Genomic DNA, 15,744 nt, shown 5'->3' with positions numbered 1-15,744 from the left:
TGGACAAACCGTCAGAAACCGTCTCATCTGCATGCTCTTCGTCCTCATGGGGGTCTCAATCTGACTGCAGTTCATAATTGACTCGCGTTTGATGGCGTCTGTCAATTTTGAAAGGTGTTCTCTTTAATACAGATTAATTTTCACTGTAAAGGGCAGATGGCAGACAGTGTATGTGATGTTGTGTGGGTGAGCTGTTTGCTGATGTCAGCATTGTGAATTGAGTGGTCCATGGTAGCGGTACGATAATTGTATGGACAAGCATATGTTATAGACGACAAACACAGCTGCATGTTATTGATGGCGTTTTAAAAGCACAGAAATGCCATTCATCCACAAATATAACCTCATGTTGCTGCATGGCAGCGTTCCAAGGATCTGTGCACAATTTCTGGAAGCTTAAGTACATTAAAACTTGTCTGCTCTTGAACAGACTAACCGAGGACAGGAGTTTCACCAAAGTCCCTTTCAAGGAAAGTCTGTTTAGTCTGCGACCATATTTGCAATACCTTTGGGCAGTTCATCCAAGACCAAAGTCCTGTCTAAATGAATGGGTGAATCCTGAAATCTCAGAAACTGCTTGCTGAACTTACAACTGCATTCACTATTTAAAATAAGAAACAAATGAAGTGATCTGTCCCATTATTGCATACTGTATGTACACATATACTTTATATGAAGAGTTCAGGTGCAAAAACCTCTAAATCCATCGGTCCTCTTTTCTTGTAAATAAGCATTTTCTATCAGGCTCTGATAAGGTTCAGAAGTTTTTATTTTATTTTATATGTAATAAAAAGCTTATTAGCTAGAAAATAAAATACTTTTTTTTTAAATGACACTCTAGACAATTCTTTGTTTTTTAACAAGGTAAATCAACTTCTGCTTTTTATGCAAATCCCTCTAAAGCCACCTATTAGAACAAGGCAGTGTAATTAGTTGAAAATGAAAATGCCATTAGAAATTATTTTACCAAACATAAAACACATTACACAAACCACCTGAAATATAAAATATACAGTATACATCTGTCAAGTAAGTAACGGTTCATTTCGCTGTGATAAACCAGGGAAAAAGCAGAAGGCAAATCCGACAATCTGATGTCATTTCTGATATTTAGAATTTTGATTTAATGTAAGTAGAACAATGTAAATATTGCAAACATTGTAAACTAAGCTTGGTGTATTCAAATAATGTTGTGTAAAAACTAGGGATGTCAAATTATGAAAAAAAAATTACATAATTAATCACACTTTTATTGTAATTAATCATGATTAATCATGAAACGCCGTATTTATTACAGAAATAAAAACACATTTAAGTGCCACTTGAATTTCAAAACAATTAATGCCAATAACAAACAAAAATTATTTCCATGTAGGATTCTAAGTGGACTACAAACGCACACACACGCACACACACACACACACACACACACACACACACACACACACACACACACACACACACACACACACACACACACACACACACACACACACACACACACACACACACGCACAACACGAGGGATCCCTTCAGATTCATCAACACACATGATTGCGTTTAGCAAATTTGCTTAAACTAAGCGTTCTAAAGAATGGCTGTATTTTACAAGCAAGGATTTTGACACAGCAACATGAAGCAGATGCTTTACAAAAGTTGCGTGTAGGGGGAAAACACGTCAATCTTATGAAATGTGAGGGCTCATGGAAGTAGCTTAAGGCAGAGAATAGGGCTTTGACTGTCTTTGACAGCTTGTGACTTCATCTGCCACTTTCACTACAGTACACTTAAATGGACACCAACACTCCGCTTTTATGATTAGGATAATTATGAGTCTACTAAGCAGCAAATTTTGATTATCTTAAAGGATCACGCGGGTCCCAAAATGTGGAAGTTTTTCTTTCCATTCACCATGCAGTATCCTGAATGAAAATATGCTGAACAGCAGTTAAAGTCTAAAGATCCGAAATTTAATGCTAAAACTTTCCTTCTAAAAGCGCGTCCTTGGTCTTATCCAAATTTCTTTGCACGTTAAACACACGCAGGGCCAGAGCAAGCTGAACTAACGCCCTAGGCAAACGGCAGTCGCGCCCCCCTCAACCCGAAAGTGACCGGTTCGCGAATTAAAGTAAGGACCGTGAGGGAGGGGGTGGGTGTAGCGAATGAAAATGAAGACCGGGGGGTTCGCTCACTATTCTGCTGCCCAAGGCAGCCACCTAGGTCGCCTCTATGCACGCCCTGAACACACGTCGCCCACAACAGGAAATAAAAGAAAAACTGCAACTGCGTTATTTGCAATATTTTTTTTTACGCGTTAAATATTTAAAATTAATCACGTTAGTTAACACGCTGATTTTGACAGCCCTAGTAAAAACATAATGAAACATCAATATCTGTGCATTGTCCATTAATATAAAAAGCTTATCAGATGTATAAGCATTATGAAGTAATATAAATTATGTATAGTTTTACACATTATATTTATCTTTTAAAAAATAGCTTACATATTAGCAAATAAAACAATGTAGGCCTACTGGGCAAAAAGAAGATGCCTCTCAGACAATTTTAGAAGATGTCATTCATTCATTCTCACCATACTTAAGGTCATGGTCCCGTGTTTATCATCATAGCATCCACATGGGATAAAAGAACATCTTCCGTGAAATGGAGTTGCCATTTATTGTATAGTAAATCAGATTTATTCAAAGTAGCATCGCTGCTCAAAAACACGTTATGAATGCATATTACACTTCCGACTGCACATTGTGTTTTCTTTTTCTTATAATGCAGAGAGTTTTGAAATAAGAGACGTTTTCATTTGTCATTCACTGACAGTTGGACAGGCTCATCTAGTTCATGTCAGTCAGTCTTTTAAAAATTGAAATCGTAAGCCGAATATGTCTCCTCATAATAGCCGGCTTATCAGCGCGCTGCTACAATGAAAACATATGATTCGATTTGTGCTTCTGATTGGTTCTCAGGATTTAGGGACTTTTGCTGTCAAAGACAGGTGGAGTTTAGTGGCTTTTGCCAACAAACTGTTATTTCTGAATGCACTGACACTGGGATTTGGGTGATTTTCAACAAATCTATTTGTTGATGGTGTAGTACGTGCCTAAAACATTCACTCATTGTCATTAGCTTATTTTTGGCGGAAGTGGCGTTTAGTGGCTTTTGCTTCTGAACTCTTCATAAGTACAAAACTCCTGGAAGCTAAAAACTTCTCAGTTCCTGCATGGCTAGCATATTCATCAGACATATCCGCCATTGAGCATGTTTGGAATGCTCTGTATCCATGTATATACAGCATACTGTATATGGCAGCGTGTTCTAGTTCTTGCCAATATCCAGCAACTATACATCCTAAGCCATTAAAGAGGAGTGGACAGACTTTCCACAGTCCAACAACCTTCCATACATCAACAACTGGACTGACTCTATGCGAAGGAGATGCGTTGCACAGAATGAGGTCACACCAGACACTGACTGGTTTTCCAATACTTCCTATATCCTGTATTCTGATACTGATAGAGCTGATACTTTTTTTTTTTTTTTAAAGATGTACTCTCATCTTTCTACAGGCATTTTTATCCTTCACTAATTTGGTGCCAATTCTCAAGTCAATTTGTAAATACAAAATAGTGGATTACGTTGTGATTAAAAACATTGCATTTAAAATTTTGCCTTTCAGTTTCATCACTATTAATTTGATCTTTTTCAGAAAAATATACAAAAAAATATATTCTATATAAAAATACATTTCTATACTTTGATTTGACACTAAATGATTCATGTTGGGCGACGCAGTGGTGCAGTAGGTAGTGCTGTCGCCTCACAGCAAGAAGGTCGCTGGTTCAAGCCTCGGCTGGGTCAGTTGGCATTTCTGTGTGGTGTTTGCATGTTCTCCCTGCATATGCGTGGGTTTCCTTCGGGTGCTCTGGTTTCTCCCACAGTCCAAACACTTGCGCAATAGGTAAATTGGGTAGGCAAAATTTTCCATAGTGTATGAGTGTGAATGAGTGTGTATGGATGTTTCCCAGAGATGGGTTGCAGCTGGAAGGGCATCCGTTGCGTAAAACACACGCTGGATAATTTGCCGGTTCATTACGCTGTGGCGACCCCAGATTAAAAAAAGGAACTAAACTGAAAAGAAAATGAATGAATGAGTGAATGATCCATGTTGCTCTTTTAGTGTGAACACTTTTGTTATCCTAATGTGTTTAAATGTGTTTTTCATTGTAGCAAATTGTATTCTGAATTGACACAATTTTTGTGAATTATGAGCATCGTATTATGGTGTAGTTTCTCACAACATATGCCATAATCAATGTTACTGTATGAAGTTCTTTGTGGCTGATTAAATGTATTGGACTACACAAGTGTTTATACTTTTAAAACAATCCAGCTGAACAAGCTTTTAACTAACACTAGAAGTGGTCAAATATGAACAACCTCAAAAAGTTTCAAACCCCATCTGTTGTTATCCATTTGGGATTGCTGAAAATGCGTCTTTGAGCAGGTACAATCTCGACTATTGTGTGTCAATTTATTTTATATATAGTTGGACATCATCAAGCACATACAGTAATTACGAAGGCCGAACTGCTGGACGAGCCCAGTATAGCTTTGACGTTGAAAGAAGTTTTTCAGGGTCTCAGAAATCTCACAAAAATGAACATATTTAAAGGTAACACATAGGTACACAATATATGAAAGTTTTGAATTGGTTGACCTGATAAATTACTATTTACTACTTACTTTTTATCATGTTATTTGTAATATATTTTGTTTTTTTTTCTTCAATTTAACACTTAAAGAGAATATTAAGTAGCTTTTTCCGGCAACTTCTCCAGCATATGTTTTACACAGCAGATACACTTCCAGCTGCAACCCAATTCTGGGAAACACCTATACACTTTCACATTCACACACATGCTTTACACTACGGCCTATTTTAGTTGATTCAACTCACCTATAGCACACATTTTTGGACTGTAGGTGAAACCAGAGCACCCGGAGGAAACACTTGAACACGGGGAGAACTTGCAAACTCTTCACAGAAACGCCAACTGACTCAACCGGCGACTCGAACCAGCTGTGAGTTGTGAGTACTAACCACTGAGCCACTGTGCCACCACTCCAGTGTTATTAATTTTTTTTTTTTATGAAAAGGAGAAAACATCATTAAAAAAAAACATCAAAATGACCCAGGCCAGTCTCAAGTCCAGCTAATTTGAATCTGGATTCAGAGAAGTATTCTTAAGAATAAAGTGAACAAAATAAACATGAAATCCTGTAAGTTCAGGAAAAAAGTGCAATTCCTAAACTTTTTTAAAATAAGTTTATAAGAAATGATTTGAAAAGTTCTTAAAAAGTCAGCGACAAGTATCGGTGTTAGTATCATGGTAGTTCTAGCGTGTTTAAGGAGAAAAGGGTATCACAATCTGGATGCGTTGCGTTTAGTTTTGCATTTATGACAGTACAAAAACAGACCATCTAATCTAATCAGATCAACTAATCATGCGAAAGTTCACTTCAAAAAAGGTGTTGAGGTTGATGTTTGAAAAGCGTAGCAATAAAAATCACATCACAGAATCATGACCAATCATTGCCTACGTTATCAGTCATTGATATCACTTCAGAGAACTCATCATGTGTTGTGCCAATAGTATGCTGCAGTTAGTGTTGTGTTATAATGCTTAGTTACTATTCATTTGAAAATGGCACAGTCATTTCAGAAAATTTCTTTAAGATGAGTTGGAGATTATTCTAACTTTGCGAAGCTATTTTAAGTAGAATTAAGAAATTGAATACTTAAAGGGACAATACAGCCAAAAATGAAAAATAAGCAAAAGTACAACAACAAACTTGCTGTTAAGTTACTAGCCAAGATGTTGGTTATAAAGATGTAGATATGCAATTGTAGGTGTGCTATGCCGTTTTCTCATGAGATCAGGCTGGAAAAAAAGCCATCTTTATAATTTCCTCTCACATTTTGACATTTTATTCTTATACAAATGTTATTTGAACCATTGTTTTTGTCTCGCTTTTGAAATCAACGAAATATGCATTCGTTCTGTTATTGAAATATGCAAGTGTTTATCAGGTTGCTCAACAAGAGCAAGATGGTTTCAACTGCTTTAATCCACACGTGTTGGACTTCAGGAACACCTCCAAATGCGCATGAGTGGACATGTGTTAGTGTGCTTAGATTTGCCCAGCAAGGATGAACAACTGAGGCCTAGTTAAATGTCTTGCTCTGTGACTTTGTGTGTGTATATGAATCTCTCTCACTTTGTGTTTGTGTCTGTGGGGGCTAATATGCAGAAAGCTTGCAATTATGGTTTTGCACCCCTGAAGTGCATAATTGGACATCATCATGGCTATAAAATATCATCGCTGAAACATTGACTTGTTTAGTGGTCCATTGACTTGCTTTCCATGGGCTTCATTTTTCTTCATGCCTCTGCTGCCCCCAGATGGACAGTAAAAGGTCAGAAAAATGTATGCTTTTAAAGTAACTACTTATTCAATTGAGCTGCTCCTTATGGTTGATGTATATTAATACAGTATACTATTATACCCACTAGAGTTAGATGAATATCTAGCATATTGCTTTACATGTCATATTATTTTATATATTACAACATATTTGTCCTTTACCTACTATTGATATTGCTCTTAAGAAAATATGTGACAAGTTAAAATAGATTACTTTTCCCATTTAGTAGAACGCTGAAACTATATGATCATTACGTCATGCGAGCATGTGTTTTGTTACATCATTTTAATAAAAAAAATGTAACCATGTTTCAAATTTGTTTTATAGACCGTTTTGAGGGATGTAAACAATAACAAAGGTGCTAACATATTGCCTATTATTCATTTTTAATTTTCAAAGCATCTGGGAATTTAAAAAGCTTGACATCTTGATGAATAAATGTAACGATAACTGTTTTACACATGAAGGTCTAATTGGAATTCCGTTTTTACAGTTATAAAATATTTTGACAATAAGCTGGAAGTGTTCATGGACCAATGGCATCACCACATTGAAGTGGTCTATAAGACTGTAAGTTTAAATAAAAAATTTACATAAGGCAGCAACTTCTGGATGTTTATAAGATAATTACAAATCAAAACAATACACAAAAAGTGCAGAGTTCTGATATTTAATTCTGGTTAAATCCTACTTGCCTCGGCTGGGTCAGTTGGCATTTTAGTGTGGGGTTTGGATGGGTTTTTTCCGGGTGCTCTGGTTTCCTCCACAAGTCCAAAGACATGTGTTATAGGGGAATTAGGTAAGCTAAAATTGTCCGTAGTGTATGTGTGTGAATGAGTGTGTGTGTGTGTGTTTCCCAGTGATGGGTTGCAGCTGGATGGGCATCCACTGCTGAAAAAAATGCACTGGAAAAGTTGGCGGTTCATTCCGCTGTGGCAACCCCAGATTAATAAAGGGACTGAGCCAAAAAGAAAATGAATGAATGAATGAATAAATTTCACCTCATTAGCTCTTTATTTTACTGCTTTTAGAATACTTTAACTAATACTGTGTTTGGTAGATTTTCAGGAAACTTGTGTCAATGTATAATTTTTCCCCTAGCATGATTTTAGTGTTTTACAAATCATACAATTTTTTTCAAAATATGTTTGTACTGCAGAGATCCACATCTGTGTTCTTGCGTAGATGTTTGTGTGTTTAAAGACGGACTCGCTGTGTTTTCCTGCAGGATTCTTAAAGCTGGAAACATCCTGCTGGGAGAAGATGGATCAGTGCACATCACAGGTACAAACTTTGTTTAGAGGCTTAGTTCATCAAAAAATGAAAATTGTGTTATTAATTATGAACCTTCATGTTGTTGCAAACCCCAGAGACTTTTGTTTTTCTTCTGAACACAAGTAAAGATATTTTAGGTGAAATCTGACAGCTCTCTCCTCCTTCATAGTCAGCAACATTCCTGACTCATTCAAAGTCCAGAAAATACCCTTAAAACTTTCTCAAAACAAACTATATTCAGAGGTGAAATCGGAATAAGACCAAGCTACAAGACTGCCAAACAAAAACAAAAATAACTACTAAACAAAATTAACAACTTTTTTTTCAACAGGTTCTTCTTTTCAATGTCAGGGCATGTGTGCACAGCTCTGTGTTGAGACATATGGCATACTGAATTGTGCACTTATAAACCACACATGCTTGCGCACCACTTCCTCTACAAAGCATGTGACACATCCAAACACTAAGTATTCAGATGTTAACACAAGTTTGAGGTTCATGTTTCTTTTATTTTAAAAACAATTTATACTTTCATGCAGCAAGGGTCAAATTTGCAAAATAAAACAAGTACTCAAACAGATGTTGAAGTGATCCCTTTGGTTGTACTGATGGAATAGAGCCGATTCTCTATTATCATTGCACCTGCTACAGCCATGCTACAGCAGCAAACTCCCTTCATTATTATGCTGGAATTAAAAGTGGAGTTCCTAAAAATATCAACCTCAAAATGTTAAATTTTCATTAGTCTTAGTAGTATTTAAATAATATAACTACAGTATACACTCACTGGCCACTTTATTAGGTACACCTGCACAACTGTTCGTTAACACAAATTTTTAATCAGCCAAACATGGCAGCAACTCAATGCATTTAGGCATGTAGACATGGTCAAGATGATCTGCTGCAGTTGAAATCGAGCATCAGAATGGGGAAGAAAGGGGATTTAAATGACATTGAACATGGCATGGTTATTGGTTTCAGACAGGCTGGTCTGAGTATTTCAGAAACTGCTGATCTACTGAGATTTTCACACACAACCATCTTTAGGGTTTACAAAAAATGGTCTAAAAAAGAGAAAATATCCAGTGAGCCGCAGTTCTGTGGGCAAAAATGCCTTGATGCCAGAGGTCAGAGGAGAATGGCCAGACTGGTTTGAGCTGATAGAAAGGCAACAGTAACTCAAATAACCACTTGTTACAACCGAAGTATGCAAAAGAGCACAACATGTCAAACCTTGAGGCTGGGTGCCATTCCTGTCAGCTAATAACAGGAGACTGAGGCTACAATTCATGCAGACTCACCAAAAATGGACAATAGAAAATATGAAAAATGTTGCCTGGTCTGATGAGTCTCGATTTCTGCTGTGATATTTAGTTAGTAGGGTTAGATTTTGGCATCATCGACATTAAAAGCATGGATCCATCCTGCCTTGTATCAATGGTTCAGGAAGCTGGTGGTGGTGTAATAGTGTGGGGTATATATTCTTGGCACACTTTGGGCCTAACTGAGCATCATGTCAATACCACAGACTACATTCCTGTCCATCTTGAGTCTTGCTGACCGTGTCTATCCCTTTATGACCACAGTGTATCCATCTTCTGATAGCTACTTCCAGCAGGATAACTCACCAAGTCATAAAGCGTTAATAATCTCAGACTGGTTTCTTTAACATGACAATGGGTTCACTGTACTCAAATGGCCTCCATAGCCACCAAAACTCAACCCAATAGAGCACCCTTGGGATGTGGTGGAATGGGAGATTTGCATCATTGATGTGCAGCTGATACATCTATGCCACAAAGGATTAAGGCAGTTCTGAAGGCAAAAGGGGGTCCAACCCAATACTAGTAAGGTGTACCTAATAAAGTGACCGGTGAGTGTAAGTGTCAATCTTTAAAAAGGAAAATTTTTAAAACTCTTTTGTCATTATTGACTGAAATGCTAATGGTCTAATTAATTTATATGATTTTTAGCTAAGTTATGCTAAGCTATTAATGCTCCCACCTGACTTGGTTCAATAATCGTAAACGTAGATTAACTGAGGGGAAAAAGTGTAGTGTTTCTTTAAAGGCACAGTATATTATATTTGCCACTAGGGCATGTGTTAACAACAAACAAAGCACTAGTTTGATGACACAGTGACTTCCTTGTGGAATAATGGGACTCCTGCAGAAATCATCTTCATTGATAAGCTAAAGTATTCAAAAGGTATTATCATGTTATAAAGCTTATGTTTGAGTTTAGTATTATTATAAAGCAGATATTTCATATACAAAAATTTTAATACAAAGTGTGTGATTTTTTTTCACAAGTCTTTAGAAAAGCCACTGAATATCGTTGTTGACAGTTGTCACATTTGTCAAGGGCAGCGAACATCTTAATCAGTATGGTTTACCACATACTTGGCCAAGCCTTTTGTCTAATTTGTTTTCCTTCAACGATCAATTTAACACCGTTTTAGAGTCAGTTCCTGTTTATCTCCACATTCTGCCCTCCAACAAAGGCCGAGGCAGATGTTTTTTACCCCATAATTTGTCAAAGAGCCTCAACTCACTGCATCTGCGTTTCTTCAGTGGCTTGTTATGAGTTTTCCCAAAATAAAGCATTTTTTGTCACGTGTGATTAGATAGTTCCTCTGCCCGAACACATCTTCATGCTACTGTTTGTTATCATGATGTGTGCTCCACGACATGCTTCATCTGCCATTGTCAGTCTCATTCTGGAAGATCTACTGCCTTGTCAGGTCAAATATTCGAGAGTTTGTAATCGTTTGTAATCTGCCAATCTTGGTCTGTTGGTATGAAGGAGTTAGGTTTGTCTTTTTACCTTTAAACACAGCGAGATCTTTAGTTTAAGTTAATATACTTAACTCTGTAAAATATATGAATTAAACTAATTATTAAAGTGATAGTGAAGCAGTTAGTCAAGTTTTCATTATTTTGTAAACTGATTTCCACTTTGATGAGAATATTTAATAAACTGGATTGATTTAATAATTTTGATGCAAAATGACCATCAAGCGAAATTGTCAGACTAAGCCAGCTAGATGTGCTCGACAGCACCTAGCAGGCTGTAAGGGTGAAAAGCTTGAGGCTGCCGAAAATAAGATACCTTTATAGACTTGTTAGCTCTTTATACAGTTTTGGTATAGGGACTGCAGGCATGGCGGATGAACTTTAGGCGAGACTTATGTATGATCCAGCTGACCAGCTCTTGAGAAGAACTCAATTGTTGCAACTGCCCGGGAAATCAGTACTGAACTCAGTGTCACATTAAGTGGCAGTGTCTAAAATCCGATTCGCGCCATGGCACATGATCTAAAAGGGTTGAGCTTATTTTCTTAATGAGTTATAGGTCTGTTTTGAGAATAAACCAATCAGTCTCATTTCCCATTCCCTTTAAGAGCCAGTTGCGTCACGCCATAAGCGCATTTGCTATTTACATAAGGAAAAAAAGTGAAAAGATGTAAGTGAAAAAACTGTGTTAAACAGAGCATCTGCAGCACAGATTTATTAGCCTATAAATAATTAATTTTGTTTGTTACGCGCAAATATTTGTTTCAAAAATATTTCTAAATTCAGTTCTAATTTCCAGCAAACGAATAAATGAAAAATAATAACGAAGTGTGGTCAAAAACCTGAGTTATATCCTAATACACTTGCTGTGCCCCATATGGTCTAAAACCCGACAGGTAGGCAAATCTAAGCTTGTTTTTAATAAATGATAAAATTATACAAAAGCAAATTGTTATGAATGAACTAAAAAAGCCTCCCAAGATGAAGAAGGCATGAAGGCAGTGGTTTTTAAATGTATGTAAGCTAGAAAATAATATGTTTTGTAATATTTTAATCCTTTATATGTATATCCTATATATATATCATTATTGTATCCTACACTGTTAGACATTTCAAAGGGTTTTTACAGTAACTTACTGGCAACACTGTTGCCAGTAAGTTACTGTATTTTAGATTTACAGTATACAACTGTAAATCCGTTTACAGCATGTTACCGTAGTGGTTGAAAATGGTTAACTACTGTAAAAACCTAAGTTAACAGTTAGCTACTGTAAACCTTTTAATTTTGTCCTAAATATTTTATAATATAATTTTATTAATATTATTTTAATACTATAGACCTAAAAAAAAACACAATTACAAAATATTAACAACTCTAAATAAACACTCTTTATTTAAAACATTGGAGATGCTTAAAACAAGCTTAAAAATGTGTAAAAACATTACATTTCAATCATTCAAAATATTTTATTTTAAGAAAAAAAAAACATTGAAAATGACAAAGCACATTAACATACATGTACAAAACTAATTTAAGTGTCTGACCTGCATATTGTTGAGAAAAAAACCCCAATTGTACTAAGTACTACTGACATTAAACCAGACACAATTACAAAATATTCCATTCTTTAAAACATTAATAATGCTTAAAGCATTTAAGGAAAATGTGTGAAAATTACATTAAGCAATAAAATCAACACATTAAAAATAAATAAATCACACAAAGCACTAGAACATACATGTACAATAAAAATTTAAACTTCTGAATTGCATATTGTTGGAAAAATAAATATTTGTAACTATTAGCGGACTCAGAAACAACCCAACTTTAAAATATTACTAATTCTGGTGTCAAATGCTCAACAAGGTCTGAATTCACATGTTCAAATGCAATTCATCTTTATTTCTATTGCACTTTTACAATGTAGATCAATGATGTCAAAGCAGCTTAACATAGAAGTTCTTGTAAATTGAAGCTGCTTCAGTCCAGTTTTCAGAATTGAAGCAGTAAATGTCACTGCTAAAAGTCCAAACACTGAAGAGCAAATCCACCGATCCACCAATCGTAGCCAAGCGATCCAGTGGCGACAGTGGCATGGAAGAAACTTCACCAACTGACGAAAGTGTAGAATAAAATCCCTTGAGAGATACCAGGCTCAGTTGGGCACGACCAGTTCTCCTCTAGCCAAACTTGTGCAAGGCCGCAGTCTAGGCACCGGAGGCTTGAAAGTTCACCAGTGGGTGGTCAGGCTGGCCCATTGGATCAATGCGGAAACTCATTGATCACGTGTGTCTTTTAGGATTCACTCCTCCATGACCACCACAGCATCTGGTCAGGATTTGGCCCAGTCCAGGATTATGAAGAACTCTGGATAAGGACAAACAGACTAACATAAGCATAGAAGAAGCTTGTTTAAAAAAAATAAATCATATACTGGTTAATTATTTTGAAGCATGGCAGCTAGGTTGGGCTAGTTTTCAGCTGGTACTGAGCAACTGGCTCCTGCTCATAACCTGCTCACTACCATGTTTAAAAGATAACTAACCAGAATGTCCTGTTTATTTTTTTCCCTAACAAGGTTTTACAAAAACATTGTAGCATTTGTGATGGGTTGATTCACTGCAGGACAGATTAGACTATTTGTTTTATGTATTCCTAATAAACTAAAACAGACTGAATACTGATACAACTATTGAGAGTGTCTCACCTAATCCAAGTTCTCAGTTTGCTGGTGAAAGAAGGACTGTTGTTCATGGTTGTCATTCTCTTCACTACTTCTCATGCCTTCTTCTGGCTCACTCTGGTTGTTGCTGTGCATTTTGTTTCATCCTCTGGAATTATTTATACAAAAAATTGTATTATTTTATTTATTACAAAATATTTAGGCAACATGAAATGGGGAAAAAGACATTTAATACAAATATTTTTTATTTAGCTAGCAACTAAACATGTGACACATTTTGTATTAAAAGTAATGTTACTATATTGAGAAACAAATAGATGTACAGTACTTACTGTTGTATGAGGTCCAGTTTGCACAGGCAGGCTCCCAGTATTCTATATTGAGACCATAAAAAAAGCCAAAAAAACAGATAAGAATACCATGCTACAATCCACAACCTCCACACAACTTTTTTTTTATTTGTTTACCTTGGTTGCTTACTGGTCTTGCTTATTTTTTAAGCATAAGGCTGTGCTGATCAAGATGTTCCTCTGAAATGCTGTTTGTTTCTTCAGACAAAACCTGCTGCTGTGCCAGTGCCATATCTAAACAGAAAAAAATCTAATGGTAACAATTATGTTAAACCAAATGTCAAGAGTTGTGATAAAAATATAATTAGCAAACAATAAATAGCAAAAAGGTGGTTATTAGCATAATGCATAGAGGTAAAGTTGGTTTTATATTAGCAGATTCAGATTCCCCCTTAATAATTTAATTTCATAAAAGTATTATTTGCAAACTCTAAATAGCGAAATCATTTTAGCAGCTAATGACTATCAAAGTACAACATGCTCACGGTCAAATAAACAGTGTTAATGTTGATTTCAAGTCATACTGGCATGCTAATTCTGATCGAATATTTAAAGTAACATGGTAAACAGTATAGAGTCTTCTAAATGAACGAATGTGCGAATATAAAACCAACTTTACCTCTATGCATATTGTATAGATTTACGTTAACGTTCTTATAGGTTACGTCGCGATGTTATTTTCTCAAGCTAACGTTATAAGTTACTCTAAACCAGAGAAAAATAAGTTTACAACATCTAATATATATATATATATATATATATATATATATATATATATATATATATATATATATATATATAGTATAAATCAATAGAAGTTAAACGTTGCACGTTAAAATGAGTTTGAGTCCAATTCAGTATAAACTTAGCTCAGTTTAGCTAACAGTTAACATTACCATTTTAAGATCGCTTCAGCCAATGTTGCCGAGCAAACATATGCTAATAGAGGTGCTCAAATCAATGTCGAATGTTGTCAGCACAGACAGACGCGCTTTTACCTGGATTATTTGATGGTCTTTCATTCATATTCTTCTGGGGGAAAACACTGTCTGCCGGACCGTTGTCTCGTGCTAAGTTGCTGTTTCTCAATTCCAAGAACGCAGAGAATGGACTTGCGTTCTTGTAGAGTGCGGTCTTGCCAGGTGTCCTCGGAAGAACGAACTCAGGAGACCGCGAGGGCAGAGAACGCGTCCTTTGAGAAATGGGATGCTGCGTTCTTCCTGATGGTCATGTGACCTTCACGTGTTTTAAATGGAAATTATTTAAACATTACAGCACTCATACAACGATTTATTGTTTTTCCTCTCTTCAAAATATATACTTTGCATAAAAACATTAGAAATATATGTTGCACAATATAAATAAAACAGATTTTAATACGAATGTCAGCAAACAAACAACCCTTAATGTGTTTATTCCTTTATTAAGATGTTCATGTTAATGTTTACTTTCACCGTTTCATTTAGGGAAACTCCTGAGGTAAATAAGTGATATCTCTAAACTTTAATAATAAATCTAAATAAAATGCAGCGCTTCCCACCTCCAGTCGCAATGACTTCTGGGACTTCCAGAGCGAGTTCGGTGCTCAAGTCAGCATCAGTGCGTCCTCGATATCAAGAACACATCCGGGAAGTTTCACGCGTCCTCCGTACTTGCGGTCTTGAGTATTGGAACTGAACTTAGGCAGCTGATGATGACGTTTCACGAGAACACGAGGACGCAAGACCGCTGAAGAACGCATATTGAGAAACAGCCAGTGTCCTCCAAAACTGTCTGCATACCTCTGGTTCCCTCCTAAACCAAAACCCGCTGCAACACCGGTTCCTATGTAAATAAATAAAAAGATATGACGAGAACAATGGCTAACTAGATATTAAAGTTTGAGGACAAACTTTATGGTGGCTTGAAAAGCCAAATCTGAAAGTTTGAAGTGGTTTTAAAGTGTAAATAGAATGTTAGTATGATTTTAGCTTGAGTTAACATATTACTAGCATGAATTAGCATGTTAGTAGCATGATTCTTACATGAATTAGCATGTTGTTAGCATGATTCTAGCATGAATTAGCATGTTGTTAGCATGATTCTAGCATGTATTAGCATGTTACTAGCATGATTCTAGCATGAATTAGCATGCTACT

At 36.1% G+C, this 15,744-nt stretch overlaps 1 protein-coding gene across 1 annotated transcript in view; it reads left to right on the top strand.

Annotated features, from left to right (window-relative positions):
• The window catches only part of oxsr1b (oxidative stress responsive kinase 1b), a 143,237-nt gene extending 128,110 nt beyond the window's left edge, over positions 1 to 15,127 (top strand). Inside the window, exon 11 of the transcript XR_015524347.1 lies at positions 14,465 to 15,127. The gene's annotated coding sequence lies outside the window, so the exon portion shown is untranslated. The remainder of the gene's footprint in view (positions 1 to 14,464) is intronic.
• Positions 15,128 to 15,744: the final 617 nt, after the last annotated feature.

Source organism: Danio rerio, chromosome 24 (genome assembly GCF_052040795.2).
Source record: "Danio rerio strain M-AB ecotype USA chromosome 24, GRCz13ab, whole genome shotgun sequence".
Taxonomy (NCBI): domain Eukaryota; kingdom Metazoa; phylum Chordata; class Actinopteri; order Cypriniformes; family Danionidae; genus Danio; species Danio rerio.
Note: the sequence above shows the minus strand (reverse complement) of the source record. Positions and strands in the feature narration are given on the sequence as shown.